The sequence below is a fragment of the Tasmannia lanceolata genome, unplaced genomic scaffold, assembly GCF_043159265.1.
Source record: "Tasmannia lanceolata isolate RefF3 unplaced genomic scaffold, GAP_Taslan_0.1 ptg000037l, whole genome shotgun sequence".
NCBI lineage: Eukaryota > Viridiplantae > Streptophyta > Magnoliopsida > Canellales > Winteraceae > Tasmannia > Tasmannia lanceolata.
The window spans coordinates 43,007,211-43,021,970 of record NW_027518714.1 but is presented as its reverse complement, the minus strand read 5'-3'; the positions used below and the strand labels follow the sequence as shown (position 1 = coordinate 43,021,970).

At 41.0% G+C, this 14,760-nt stretch overlaps 1 long non-coding RNA gene across 1 annotated transcript in view; it reads right to left on the bottom strand.

Annotated features, from left to right (window-relative positions):
- Window positions 1-986: 986 nt before the first annotated feature.
- Window positions 987-14,760, bottom strand: part of LOC143860045 (uncharacterized) — a 30,824-nt gene continuing 17,050 nt past the window's right edge. The window contains exon 3 of the long non-coding RNA XR_013239557.1: window positions 987-1,271. This is a non-coding gene — a long non-coding RNA (uncharacterized LOC143860045). The remainder of the gene's footprint in view (window positions 1,272-14,760) is intronic.

Below are 14,760 nucleotides of genomic sequence, written 5' to 3'. Positions count from 1 at the left end.
CACCTTTGTTAACGGGCCGAATCGGAGACCCTCATCATGTCTTCACAATTCTTAACGGGCCGAAGAGAAGACCCTCATCTTCATAATTCTTACGGGCCGAAGTGAAGACCCTCAATGAAGAACAAAAGAAATGAAAAACACCCAATGCCTCTTAATAGGCGGAATACTAAGTTGTATAGCTCACAATCACTCCAAAGAAATAAACAAATGAAAGCCCTATGGAGTGCCTCTTGATAGAATGCGGAAATACAAGCTCAAAGAGGTTTTGCTTTTGATTTTGAAAGTTTAAGCTCAAAGAAAATGGGATTTAATCTTTCTCAAATGTTCAAAAGCTTGTTTAGATAGGTTTTAATGGTGTGTATATATAGTGTATTTGAAAATATGATCGTTTGTAAAAAAACTGGGTTGAAAAAGTCAACCTACGAAAGCCCCAACGGCTAAATTGCCCAACCATCGCCGTCAACCGAGCCACAGCAATCGTTCGCCCCTATCGGGCGCCCTTTTTTATTTTCAAATTCCTTACTACCGCGGTTGACCGGCCCATGGCGGTCGCCCGGCGAGGGCTACCTGTTCGCTAAAAAAATTCGGCTCAAAAACCTATCTCGGTCAACCGACCCTTGGCGGTCGTCCGCCCAAACCAATGACGGATTGTTCCTGGCGTTCCAGGGACACCTCTGTGGTCGCCCGACCAAACCTGGTTGACCGACCCAATAAATTCAGCAAGTGCTGGATTTCCAGCTACCTTTCCGCGGTCGCCTGGGAGACCCCCAATTTACCGGCCCTGCTTGAAAATCCATTTTACCATTAAAAACTCAGGGATTTTGGGCCATGGTCTTTGGGCTTAAGTCCTAGATTTTCAAACATATTTTTGGGTGTGTATATGGTTTTCAAAGATATAAAAAGTTAAGTATGAAAACCATTTGAAAACTTATTGAAAGTGCATTTAAACATAAAATCAAGAGGACTTCAAAATACAATCTAAAAGACGTAAACCTTGAGTCTTCTTAGAATGCATAGGCTCCTTTGCACTTTCTTGGACTTCTTCAGCTTGTGAGTGAACTTCTTGACCTTGCTTTGCTCTTGTGACTTCTCCTCCAATCTTCAATACATGTTGAATGGTACATGAGGTGTCACCAATGGTTGGTTGAACTCCAAGCTCATTCTTGACACTTACTAGGAACTTGTGAAATCTTCATGTTGAGCTTCTTGACTTGAATATCTTCAAATGATGATGTCTCCAATGTAGGTGGAAGCTATTGGTTCCTTTGATCCTTCATCCACAATACATGTGTTGAGAAGAGTTGTGTAATGGCGATTGTGACATGAAAATCATGTATATAACACAACACCTCAAAGCAACACATTAATCCATAAATGCTAATTAATTTGAGTTTGCTAGCATCAAAACAAGAAGGTAAGGTGAATGATTAACCCATGGGAACCCTTGGCCTTACATTCTCCCCATTTTTGATGATGACAAACAAATTGATTAGGGAGGCAGAAGATATTAAACAAATAGATAAATAAGCATTAAACACTATAAACAATAAAGCAATGCTCCCTCTCATTATATGCACAAATTTAATGAATGAATGTAAAGCATATGATGCATATACAATATGGACTACATAATCAATTCCCAAAACTCTTCCCGTTTTAACAACAGCAAAAAGGTAGGGATATGCAAGTGAAAGTGCAGGTGGGGTATCAAGATGCCTAATAACTTATCTAAGCTATGTGTGTAGTATATGATATACCATTGAAGCTCTTATAGGCTTATCAAAATGGAAATAAAGTAAAATGCATGATAAGCGATATTTTTTATTTTATTTTATTTTGTTATAAAGATTTGCCAGTTAAGCACAGGTATTGGGGCAGTAAACCATGTAAGCATATCACAATGGTCTATATAAACGTGAATAAGAAACCATTTGGCTCCCCCCCTATTAATTTATTATTGACCTTAGGTGAAATCTATGTAATAGGGCATGACAAGATAGAATGGTTGAAAAGGTGATTTGATTTAAACACATGGGCTTGATATCCAACTTTTGAAAAATATAAGTCTTTACCTAAGTAAGGATATGCTCGGATCTAAGACATAACTTTTCAAGTTCACAAGTTGCATCATGTAGGGGATCTCTTGACAATAAGCAGACAATTCTCTTCCAGAGCATTGATATGCTCTGAACTATAATATAACATTTTTGAGATGATTATTTTTTGCTCATAAAGATTTACACATATCAAAGTGAAAACTCCCCCTGACTATGTGCATCTAATCTAAATGTTAGTGTTCTAAGCACATAGGCCTTTGATTCACATTTAATCACCTTTAACCATTGAGATTGCTCCATTCAAATGATAATCAATGTTTGAATTGTAATTGATGATTATTAGACCAAGGATATGATCTTGAAGAAAACAGTCTAATAAACACATGGATAAAAGAATGAAACCAATGAGGTACATATCCATGGCAACCAAAGATCATGTATATATAGATAATAACTATAATGCTCCATATACATGAACAAATGATGGAAGATTGATACCACATTTCAATTAATATCTTTTGAAATGATAAAAGTGGTATTTAGAAATCGTTTGAAAGAAGTACAACTGAATTGTACATTCTTCTTTCTGGAACTCTTCTTCAGAAGTTTAGAAGAGCTTAGATCAATGCTTGACCCTTTCTTCCATGTAAGGGTAGCATATTTAAAAGTTCTTCCCAGATTGAGAGATTGGGTACTTGTTTTAAATCTTCCCCTTCATCAAAAGGATATCCTTGGGAGGATGCTCATAAAGTACACATGCCAGCCTTTAATCATGACCATCTTATTACATCTGGCATAATGGAAGGAGACAAATACCATAGACAAGCTGTGAATGGCTGATTATTTGAAATCAATCAACTTGAGTCATCCGAAGCTAAAATCTTGGAAGAGATGATGGGACATGACAAGCTCAAAGAATCAATTCTCTCTCACAAGTGATTGTTAGTGGCTTTTGATAAAACCTATGAGGCAAGGCATGACAATATAGAATGGCTATAGATATAATCATGTGAAATCATAGCCATAGGATCTTATCATAAAGAAAGATATCTTTTCCTTCAAAAGCACATGATAAGAGACAACTTCATAGGTAATAACAATATCAACTCAAGCACTATCCTATGAAGGGGAGTTCTAGAGATTTTTGAAACTCTAGAACAAGACACTTATCATTGGAAATGATGAAACCATATGAGTTCATCCAAGATAAGTATAAATCCTGTAAGGATAAGAATTTAAGGCCCAGGCTAAGGGAACTTGACATAGATGAGAGATAATATTAAGATGAAGGCACAAGTAAAGACCCAAATAACCACACATATGAAGCAATAAAGCTCCCTGTGTGGGAACTTATCATATGCGATGCACATCACACATCATATGATAAGATGGATGGACATACATTGAGCATGTATAACTCTCCCTTTGTAAAAGACTCATACAGTGTACAAATCTAAAGGGCTGTCCAACTATAGAGACACTAAAGGATTTAAAGGTGAATGATTTTCAAACCATTCCTGGGCCACTAATGCATGATTTGCTAGGGTTATTAAAGTATCAACCTAGCATACCATGCTCCCCCTAATATGTGCATATAATATATATATATATATATATATGTATGTATAACACATAAGGCACATATGGCTTATCATGGTTAAGATGTTGGCTAAAAGCCAAAGAAAATAGTATTTTAATTAAAGGTGAGTGTACCAATTAAGTGATTTTTAAATTTAAGTTTACCATCTTTACCAATTACCTAGTAGCATACAAGGGGAAATAACTATAGCTTATATAAATTATCAATTAAGCTTGAATCTATAGAACTTAGACATTATAAGAGGGATCAATAGAATCCCATGTCTAAGAGAGACATTCATGGCTCATGCAATGAAAGCATTCATGGATAGTCTACCATGTTTGGACACAAGAATCATGGTCAAAATATCTATGCCTACATAAGATAGGGCATTTAAGCACAGAGTGCAAAAGGCCCATGGAAAACTAAGATGTGTGGGATACAAGTGTTCCCATCACAATATGTTATATGATAACCTCTACAATGAGTAGCTGCTCAACAGAGATACTAGATTCCTATGACATTTTTAATTTTACTCAATTGAGTTTTACACATTGAATCTAGACTCATTTTCAATTCTATACAAAAAAATATATTCATGCAGGACTATAGAGAATAATCCAAGGACTTCTAGAGAATGTTAAGTGATGAATACCTTGGACAAATGCATTCAAAATAAACTACTATGACTAGATAGTTTTATCTTAGTCATGAAAGGATATTCATTTTAAGCTTTTTGGAATACATCAATTTAACACATCAAGATTTCTAATGCATTTAATGATAATCATTAAGCACATAAGAATGGGTTTGAAGGACAACTACGTGCATAATAATAAATATACTTACTTACCTAGGGCATAAGAGATGTCTAAGAAATGATTTGAGTGGATTTCCTTACACAAGGCTTTTAACACACAATCTTGCTAGAAATGATATTCTACTTAAGTTGAATATACTAAGATCTAGCAAATGCCAAAATTGTCCTAAATAGAGTTCAAAAATGAAAGAGATGAACTTAAAAGATCAATTTGAACTCGAGGGCAAAATGGTGGTCAATTTTCATGAAAACACATATATGGATGCTAAGTGCACAAATGATGTGATTTGCACTTAGATAGGCTTTTCAAAAAGGATATTCAATAAAGCACAAAAATATAGTCTGAGATAAGATATATCATTGAATTACTTTTAGACTATAGCAAGACAAAGATGTGATCATTTAAGCACATATGAATATAAATACATTCAAGTTAAGCACATCACACATATGAGTATCTATACTCAAGGATAACAAGATATATCAATTAAGCTCATGAAAACTAGATACAAAGAGTATTCAGTGAATTAAAGTATCTAGTAAGAATGTGAATGATATAACAATTTAATATAGCCCATAAACTAACTCATTCACTAATTAGTTTAGAGGGATTCTTTGGACCCAAAATCCCTTTGCTTCCATCCAAATTTGTTTGTCGGAGTATACCTTTTCTTATATAAACAAACTTGTTAGATTTCAGAATTCTAAGCTTACATTCAGAATTGTGATGTTCAAATCTACCATAATAATTACATGAGTAATGATTGGTATATGAGAGATGAGAAGCAATTAGAATCATAAGACTTTGAAGTATATTTACCTTTTTTTTATGAAGTCTTTGATTCTTAATGGAGAGTTCTTCATTTTCTTTGTTCTTCATATTCACAAACATGTTTATATTTTTTCATAAATTCAATGTTTGTGTTTTCAAGGCTTTTCATTTCTTTCTCAAAGGCATTGCATCTTTGAAATAAATCAATATTTTTATTTATAAAAAATATGCTCAATTGACTTAATTTCTAGTTTCTTTTCAAACTTTCATTTATTTCCAATTTTAAATTTTAATTTGAATTTCCAAATTGGAGATTGAAAGTTTGAAAGAACTTTCTTTTGCAAAAGATTTTTCTGAAGTCTCTTTTTGTCTAGAAATTTTATCATTTGAAAAGAGAAACATTTTTCTCAAAAATGATTTCTAATGAAGTCCAAATATCTTTTGCATTGATACAATTTAAAATATTGTCAAAAATGTTTGGAGTTAAATCACAACACAATAAAATCATTGCCTTTGAGTTCAAGGAAAATAATTTTAAATCACCTTCAGTGCATTTTCATAAAAAAAAATTCGCTCTTCAATGACATCTAAAATGTCATGATCTATGGTTTTGAGATAGGCTTGCATTTGTGCTTTCCAAGCACCATAATTCGTTCCATCAAAGCATGGAGGAATAGGGCGGATCGACCTTTCTAAAAAAATATTTGGATTGTCACAAATCTTTTCTCTTATAGATTTTTAAAGTTAAAAATCTCTTTAAGAGCCTAAGCTCGGATACCAAGGACCTACTCCACTCCACCAAGACTTCTTGGTGATTTCACTACGGATTCCCTTAATGGAGGGGAATCAACCCAATTACGATGATTCGGCTCCGCCTCGCAAGACTCGCCACGAACCGGAGAAAGCTACGCGTCTCCAACACTTGCTCTTGAGATGGCTCCACGTCTCTTCGCACTCGCCAAAAATACAATGATCTTGAAGAAAGAAAACTAAAATGCCTTTATGAAAGATGTACAAAAATAAGCCTAATTCCACTTCTTTGCTTAGAGATGAGAGAGGCACTAAAACACTTTGATTTTGATCTTTTGGATGTTCAAGATAATACAAAAAAGATGGTTTAGAAAGGTTGGGATAGTGTATATATAGCCCATTTGAAAATATGATTGTTTGGGGGTAAAACTGTAAAAAACTGGGTTGAAAGAGTCAACCTACGCAAGCCCCAACAGCTAGTTTGCCAGACCGTCACGGTCAACCGGGCACAGCGGTCGCCCGCCCCTATCTGGCGCCCTTTTTTGTTTTCAAATTTCTTACCGTCGCGGTCGACCAGCCCCATGGCGGTCGCCCGACGAGGCTACTTATTCGCTCAAAAATTAGGCTCAAAACCTTTTCGCGGTTGACCGGACCTTGGCGGTCGCCCGCCCAAACCATGCTGGAATGGTTCTGATTCAACAGAACCATTTTTGCGGTCACCTGGCTCACCCCGGTCGACCGGCCCGCCTTTGGATCGCAAGTGCTGGATTTCCAGCCTTACTTCCGCGGTCGCTTGGGAACCCCCGGCCGACCGGCCCTGTATAAAATCTGTTTTTTTTTACTTTGACAAATTAGGGGCTTTTGGGCCATGGTCTTTGGGCTTCAGTCCTATGTTTTTAAATACATTTTCAAGTTAGTTTTAAAACATGGTTAAGTGCCTTTGACATCTCTAAAAACAAAGGAGACGAGAATACATTCTAAAAGACTTGAAAAGCACTTTAATCTTCTCTTGAACTTCAAGGCTTCAAGTCAACTTCGCTTCTTGGATCATCCAAGCTTTGGTACTTCAAATGCTTTCCAATTAAGCTTCTAGGCCTCGATCCAAGCTTCCTTAAATGCAAACTAATAGGATTTACAACTAAAGACAATCAAACACATTAGTGATACAAAATCACTTGAGATTGGAATCATCAAAACAAGAATGAGATGCCAAGGGTGTGAACCATTGGGCTTACATTCTCCCCCTTTTTCATGATGACAACCACAAGGGAATTTTTAATAAAAGCATATACCTTTCTCTCCCCCTTTGGAATCAATAAAATGTTGGGGCAAGAGATACATAAAGAGAATAAAATTTTCAATTATTAGGCTCCCCCTAAATCAAGGAAATTTTGAAAACAACAACTCCTCCTATTTGATTGACAAATATAATAGATGAGGGATTGAGAAAAAGATATACAAAATAAGTTAAAGCTCTCCCCTTTTTTGGAAATAACTCCCCCTATCAAAGATAAAAACTCAAAACAAGAGGGAAACACTTTTTTTTTTGATAAAAAATAAACATGCCAAGGTAAGCAAATAAACAAGAATACATTTGAACCTTGGGCTTTAAATCACAAACTATGAAGGATACTCAAGATTTAGCACAAACCCCTAAACTAAACCAATTTCAAAATGAAATCAAGTTAGGGCTTTGGGAGTCCAAGCTTTCTTGGTCCCACGGCTATTCCTACTTAGCTTAGATGCACATTGAAATTGACAATGCCCATGATGGTCACAATAATGACATCAATAAGGGGTTAGCAAGACTTGTTCGATTATGATAGACGTGTTGAGGTCTTTAACTAGCCTTTTTGAGGATTATGTCTATAATTTTGTCTCCATTCATAAAACCATATAGACACATCCTTAGCCTCTCATTTTCATTTTGAAGATGATTTATTTGTTTTAAAAATTCAAAATTTTCATCTTCAAATGACTCGGATGAACTTGCCATATTTTGAAAGCTCAAAATATGAGTCTCAAGTCCACTCAAGTAACCCTTAAGGGTCTCATTTTCAAGGTTTAAGTTATTTTCCATTTTGGCTTGCGCTTAAAATCTATGAGAAAAGTCTTGATTTAAAACTTCAAGTTCTTTTTGAATTTGAGAAAGATATTCAATGAATATAGATGCTCTCTGTAGATACCCTCATTTTGCTACACTTTAACCAACAATAACCTAATATATTGATCCGTGAAAAAATATGCATCCTCAAATTTTTTGAAAACCAAAATGATAAAGAGATGTACCTGGTAAGATAATTAGATCCGAAAAATTGAAAAAATACCCTGATGGTGACTTTAGAGTATTAAATCTATAAAAGAGTCCATCTATCATGGATTTATATTTTTACGTCATTATGTCTCGATCTGACTTTACGGATCTTCAATCGGGACAAAATAATCTAGGATCACTTCACAGCCCGGGACCTGATTCCATTCCGAGACCCGATTTTCGTAAATCATTAAATTAAAGGCAGATCTTGACCTGTGTGTCTTTCCTTACCAAGAATTTGTGATCATTTAGTCAAAATAAGATCGATCAAGGTTAATCTCAAATTCAGAATAAACATTGTGTCACTTAATTGAGCAAAAACCCAGTGAAAAATCACGGATCAAGGCATGATGAATGAGAACTGTCGAAATTATTCCATTAAATCATCGATAACAAAACTTTTTAAAGTCTTAATTGGTGTTGATGTCATGGTTTAATAGTTTTAGCCGTTGATCCAAAATTGATCGAATCGGTTGGTTCATTTGGATCACCGATTTGCTCAATCTTTGGAAAAACGATCTGCCGATGGAGATCGATGGCTCTCATTGGTCAAAAAACTTGGAATCAATATTTCTATAGCAATGTTGGGGTTAAATGAAAGAGAAAAAATCGAGGATTCCAAATTCAAAAAAATTATCGAAAACGGACATCAAAATCTCCGAAAAATGGCATTTCCTCATTTTCCTCGCTTTCTCTCTCCTCCTCCCTTTCTCTCTCTACTCCCTTGTTCTCCACACGTTTTCCCCTCTATGGGAAAATATGTAGCCACTTATTTCCACCCCATCTCCTCCCAAGAACACCCCCTTTGTGTTGATTTTCCTAGATCCTTGCTTCGTGGCCAAGTCAATCACAATCTCCATCAAATATATCTTCAAGATACATATCTCTTGATGGATTTTGAGCATATTTCCTCCACATTCTCCCTCCAAAAACCAATGGCCTAGATCCCCCATCAAGACACATGCCGTCTCCATGTTCATCCCTTCACCACCAAGTCAATCACAATCTCCATCAAAGGAATGCCCAAGATATGTGATCAATCCTACCCATCTAATTCCAATCAAATATAATATTCTAAACAAGGCAACCTTGCTCACCCATTCACCTATAAATACCCCCTCATTCTCCCCATTTAAAAAAAAGAAAAAGAGGATTTTCAGCCCTCCCCTCCAAAAATTCGTCCAAACCTCCTTTTCCCTCTCTCTCATTTCTTCTTATCTTCCCTCTTTGGTGGTGGAATCGCAAAGGAATCAAGTCATCTTCAAGGAATCATCTTCTGCGCCTGGAACGAGGATCGACACCAAAAAACGGAGAAGTAGGTCAAAACTATTGAGGAGTAATGTAAATTCTTTTAAAATTTTAAAGGGGTACTGCTATAGGAATCGAGAGCACCATTGATATTGGAACCAACAACCCTGTTCATGCTACTGTGTGATAAGGCTATTTGTTGAGTTGCCACAGTTGGTAGTGCTGTTTGTTACAATAGCAGTGGTGTTATCTTGGAGAATGATATATACCAGGCCATGATATTCTTTTGCCATAGTCTCATACCCATGATGACCTTTACATGCCATGTGGAACCAAAAGCCTAAACTACATGCATCGAATACTTGTGCCCAAGTGAGTAGTTTGCATTGAATACATGAATACAGACTATAAATGGTCATATATATGCCTATGATGGTGCATACATGCAAATTAAAAAAAAAAAAAACCGAGTGAACGATATGCACTGTACAGGCATGAGATGCAAGCTGGTGTGCCAAGCCGTTTTAATGAAACCCAATACCTGTAATCCAGCCCCCCTCTGTGCCTATCCACCTTGACCCTAACCATTAACCCCACCTAAGCCCGAACCCCCAGCTCGTAATCCGAGCTCGTAACCCGACCCCACACTAGCCTAAGCCACACCCTACCTACTCTAACCTCGCCCCAACAGCACCCTAAATCTCAACCCGAGCCTTACCCAACTCATAGACTTACCCAAACCCAACCCTTGGTTCAAATCCCTAAATCCCAACCATCCATAACGTCAGCCCACTGATGTTATCATACCACTCTATGTTGGTAACGACACTATTATGATAGTCAGTGTTAGACCTAAAATCGGTAACAGGTACAGCAGTGATGTAAGAGCTGAGCTGGATGACTAGGGGAGCTGAGTCCTGAAGGACCGGAGTGAACGAGGAGTGAGGTGGTCGAGAAAGAGTCCTGCTATGAGGGCTGAGTCCTGCACAAGGCAAGCGAGGTCAGAAGACCAGAGCCTTTCCAGCCGGTTTGCAAGTTTCGAGGTCATCAGAGTGCCAAGAACAGAGAATGCCAAAGCTGACGTGCTGTCAAAACTGGCTGCCTCTGGATATACCACTCTCGGAAGCATACACATGGAGTTTCTACAGAGGTCCAGCATCGACAGTAAAGCCATGGAAGTCATGCAGGTGGAAGATGAGCCGTGCTGGATGGATGAGATCATGGGTTATCTGCGCGATGCTAGACTCCCGGAGGATAAGAAAGAAGCTCGTAAGGTGATACAGAGAGCTGCCCGATTCTCCCTCAGTGGTGACAATCTATACAAAAGGTCATATACTCTCCCATATCTGAAGTGTCTGAGGCTGAGCGACGCCGCGTATGCACTACAAGAGACTCATGAAGGAATTTGCGGAGAACATCTGGGGGGCAAAGCCCTGGCGATAAAGGTGCTGCTCAGAGGACTGTATTGGCCTACTATCAGGCAGGATGCCCTGGATCTGGTTAAAAGGTGTGAGAGGTGTCAGAAGTTCTCTCCTACCATCCACCAGCCTGCCGTAGCAATGGCTCCAATTATTAGTCCGCTTCCCTTCGCAGTATGGACAGGTGTCCAGGACAGATGGCGGCCTGTAAGAGGCTGGAGTTCACCTACTCCAGGACAGGTGGCAGGCTGTGAGTGGCTGGAGTTCACCTACTCTAGGACAGGTGGCAGCCTGTGAGTGGCTGGAGTTTACCTGCTCTGGGACAGGTGGCAGGCTGTGAGTGGCTGGAGTTTTTACACCCCATCAGTTGCCCCCCAGTTTTCCAAGTCATTGAGTGACTTGGGAAAGTGTGGTTGATCGCTTATCTGGATGGACAGGTGTTGTGTGGAAGTGAATCAGAGGGTTCAGTCTGGAGGTCCAGTCCGGAGTCCGGCTGGAAGTGGAGTCCGGAGATCCAGTCCGGAGTACGGAGCATGGAGTACGGAGTACGGAGCACGGAGTACGGAGCATGGAGTGCGGAGCATGTAGTACGGAGCGGAGATGTGAATTTTCATGCACGTAGGAACACGCGCGTGTTTGATCGTATTTTTGAGTGGGAGAATGTGTCCGTCATAAATATGGGACACGTGGCGCCATTCGAGTGTCCTCGAGATGCGTGCGTCGTATTTAATGCCCCACCGCCTCTGAAAAGCTATAAAAGGAGGTATTTAATCATACGCTCGTCTCGGGCTTCGTAGACCCCTTGGATCTGGTTTGCTACCAGCTGCGAGTCGCAGTACGCTTTCAATTTTTGGGCGCCGGTCTGAATCGCCAGGCTCATTCCGGCAAGGAGGGCCTCATATTCCGCCTCATTATTTGATGCACGGAACCCGAATCTCAGGGCGTAATCCGCAGTGAACTCATCAGGCCCAGTGAGGATGAGGCCAGCTCCACAGCCGTTTTTATTTGAAGATCCGTCGACATATACTTCCCAAGTCGGTGTGCTGGTTATGGAGTCCTGTCCGGCTGAAGGTGGCCTGATTTCCGTCCAAATTTCCTCTGTCATACGCTCTTCAGGGACTACTTTCTCTATAACTGGGAGCTGCAATGCTTCAGGGTGGACGACCTGCTGGGGGATAGTGCACTCGGCTACAAAGTCTGCCAGTACTTGGGCCTTGATAGCTGGCCTGGGTGCGTACTGAATATCGAACTCGCTTAGCTCTACAGCCCATTTCACAAGTCGCCCGGAGATATCTGGTCGATGGAGAACTTGTCGAAGTGGCTGATCAGTCAAGACCTTTACAGTATGAGCTTGGAAGTACGGCCTTAACTTCCTGGCGGCCATTACCAGCGCGTAAGCCAATTTCTCGACCCGATGGTACCTTGTTTCTGCGTCGTGAAGAACCTTGCTGACATAATAAATAGGTTTTTGCTGGCGGTGCTCTTCACGGACGAGTACAGCTGCCAGAGCCGTGGAGCTGATGGAGAGATACAAAAATAGCTCCTCGCCCGGCTCTGGCTTTGTTAATAATGGCGGAGAGGACAAATATCTTTTCAGCTCTTCGAATGCGACCTGGCATTCTTCCGTCCAGGGCGCGGTCTTGAGTCCCTTGACCGCGCTGAAAAAGGGGAGGCACCTTTCCGCTGATTTGGAGATAAAGCGACCCAACGCCGCTATCATTCCTGTGAGCCGCTGGACTTCCCTGATGGTTTTTGGGGCAGTAAGCTCCATCACGGCTCTGATCTTTTCTGGATTTGCTTCTATCCCTCGCTGGCTCACCATGAATCCTAAGAACTTCCCCGAGCTGACACCAAATGTGCACTTGGTGGGGTTAAGTTTCATGTTGTGCTTCTTCAGGACCTGGAATGTTTCTCTGAGATCAGACGCATGATCCTGCGCACTCCGACTTTTGACCAACATATCGTCTACATAGACTTCCATGTTACGGCCGATCTGGTTCTGAAAAAGTTTGTTCACAAGCCTTTGGTAAGTGGCTCCGGCATTTTTGAGGCCGAAGGGCATAACTCGGTAGCAGTAAGTCCCTTGATCTGTGACGAAGGAGGTCTTTGGTATATCCGACTCGTACATCTTGATCTGATTGTATCCGGAGAAGGCGTCCATGAAGCTCAACAGTTCATGACCCGCTGTGGCGTCAATGAGTTGGTCGATCTTCGGGAGTGGATAGCTGTCCTTAGGACAAGCCTTATTCAGATCGGTGAAGTCGACGCAGGTCCTCCATTTCCCATTAGTCTTCTTGACTAGGACTACGTTTGCCAACCAGTCCGGGTATCGAATCTCGCGAATGAAGTTAGCCTTCAGAAGCCTCTCCACTTCTTCTTTTATTGCCTGCCGCCTTTCGAAGGCGAAATGTCGTCTCTTCTGCTTCACCGGTCTGCAGGTTGAATCAACACCGAGCCTGTGTGTGCTGATCTCTGGATCAATGCCGGGCATATCGGCGGGAACCCATGCAAAGACATCTGCATTGTCCTGGAGAAAATTGGTGAGCTGGTGCTGAATGTCGGTGCTGAGGGAGGAACCGATCAGAGCGACTTTCTCACTGTCCTCTGGGCACAGTGGGATGGAGAGGAGGTCTTCAGCAGGTTGAGTCCCTCTGAGCTCGTCCCTTACATCGAGCAGTTCAATTGGCAGTGACTCCACTGCATTTTTGCCTTTAAGTGCCGTTGCGTAGCACTCTCTGGATTGAGGCTGATCTCCTCGAACTTCCCCCACACCATTGGGGGTTATGAACTTCATTTTTTGGTGGTAGGCCGAGGCTACTGCACGGATGAGGTTCTGGCCAGGCCGTCCCAAGATAGCATTATAGACCGAAGTGGCCCTTACTACTAGAAAGTTGACCATGGCGAAAGCTTGACAAGGTGGATCTCCGACAAGAACAGGGAGCTCGATCTGCCCCACCACTTTCACGACCTCTCCGGAGAAGCCAAATAAATCTGAGTTTGCCGGCTTCAGACGGTCGTCGCCTATCATCATTTTCTCAAAGGCGTGGTAGTATAGAATGTCCGCCGAACTCCCATTGTCTACGAGGATTTTCTTCACCTCCCAGTTGGCGAAGAGCATGGTTAAAACCAGTGCATCGTCGTGGGGCAGGATAAGATTATCCAGATCTGCATCTGAGAAGGAGATCTCATTCTCCGTTCTCGTCTTTTTGCTGGTTGTGTGCACGGCGTTAACTCGCCGTGCATATGCTTTGCGGGCGGTAGAAGAGGTGCCCCCAGCTGCAGGCCCACCCATAATTGTACCGATGACCCCCCTTGGCTGAGGTTGGGGTGCCTCAGGCTGCGCATTGCCCAGCTGAGGGGTTTTGTCCCGAGCAGGCGGCTGCTGTGATCTTCGAGGGCTGCGGCCCTGGGGGCTCTTTCCTCTGCGCTCTTGGTTGCGGCTGTCAGTTCGGATATACTTTTTCAAATAGCCCCGGCTGATGAGTTCTTCAATTTCCTGCTTGAGTTGCCAACAATCATCTGTGTCGTGGCCGTGGTCCTTGTGGAACCGGCAGTACTTTGAGGGATCTCTCCTGTTTCCCTTGGAGATCATTCTAGCAGGCCACTTCACGAACTCTTCTTCGCTGATCGCCGCCAGTATGTGCTTTCTGGAGGTGTTGAGAGGCGTGAAGTTTTCTTCTCTTCTCTGAGGAGGCGGAGACTTCTCTCTCCTGGGAGGTTTATCCTCCCTGCGCTGCTTAGGGAGATTCTTCTCTTCAGAGGTTATCCTCCGATTTGAATTAAGAGCAGCCAGTGTTTCTTC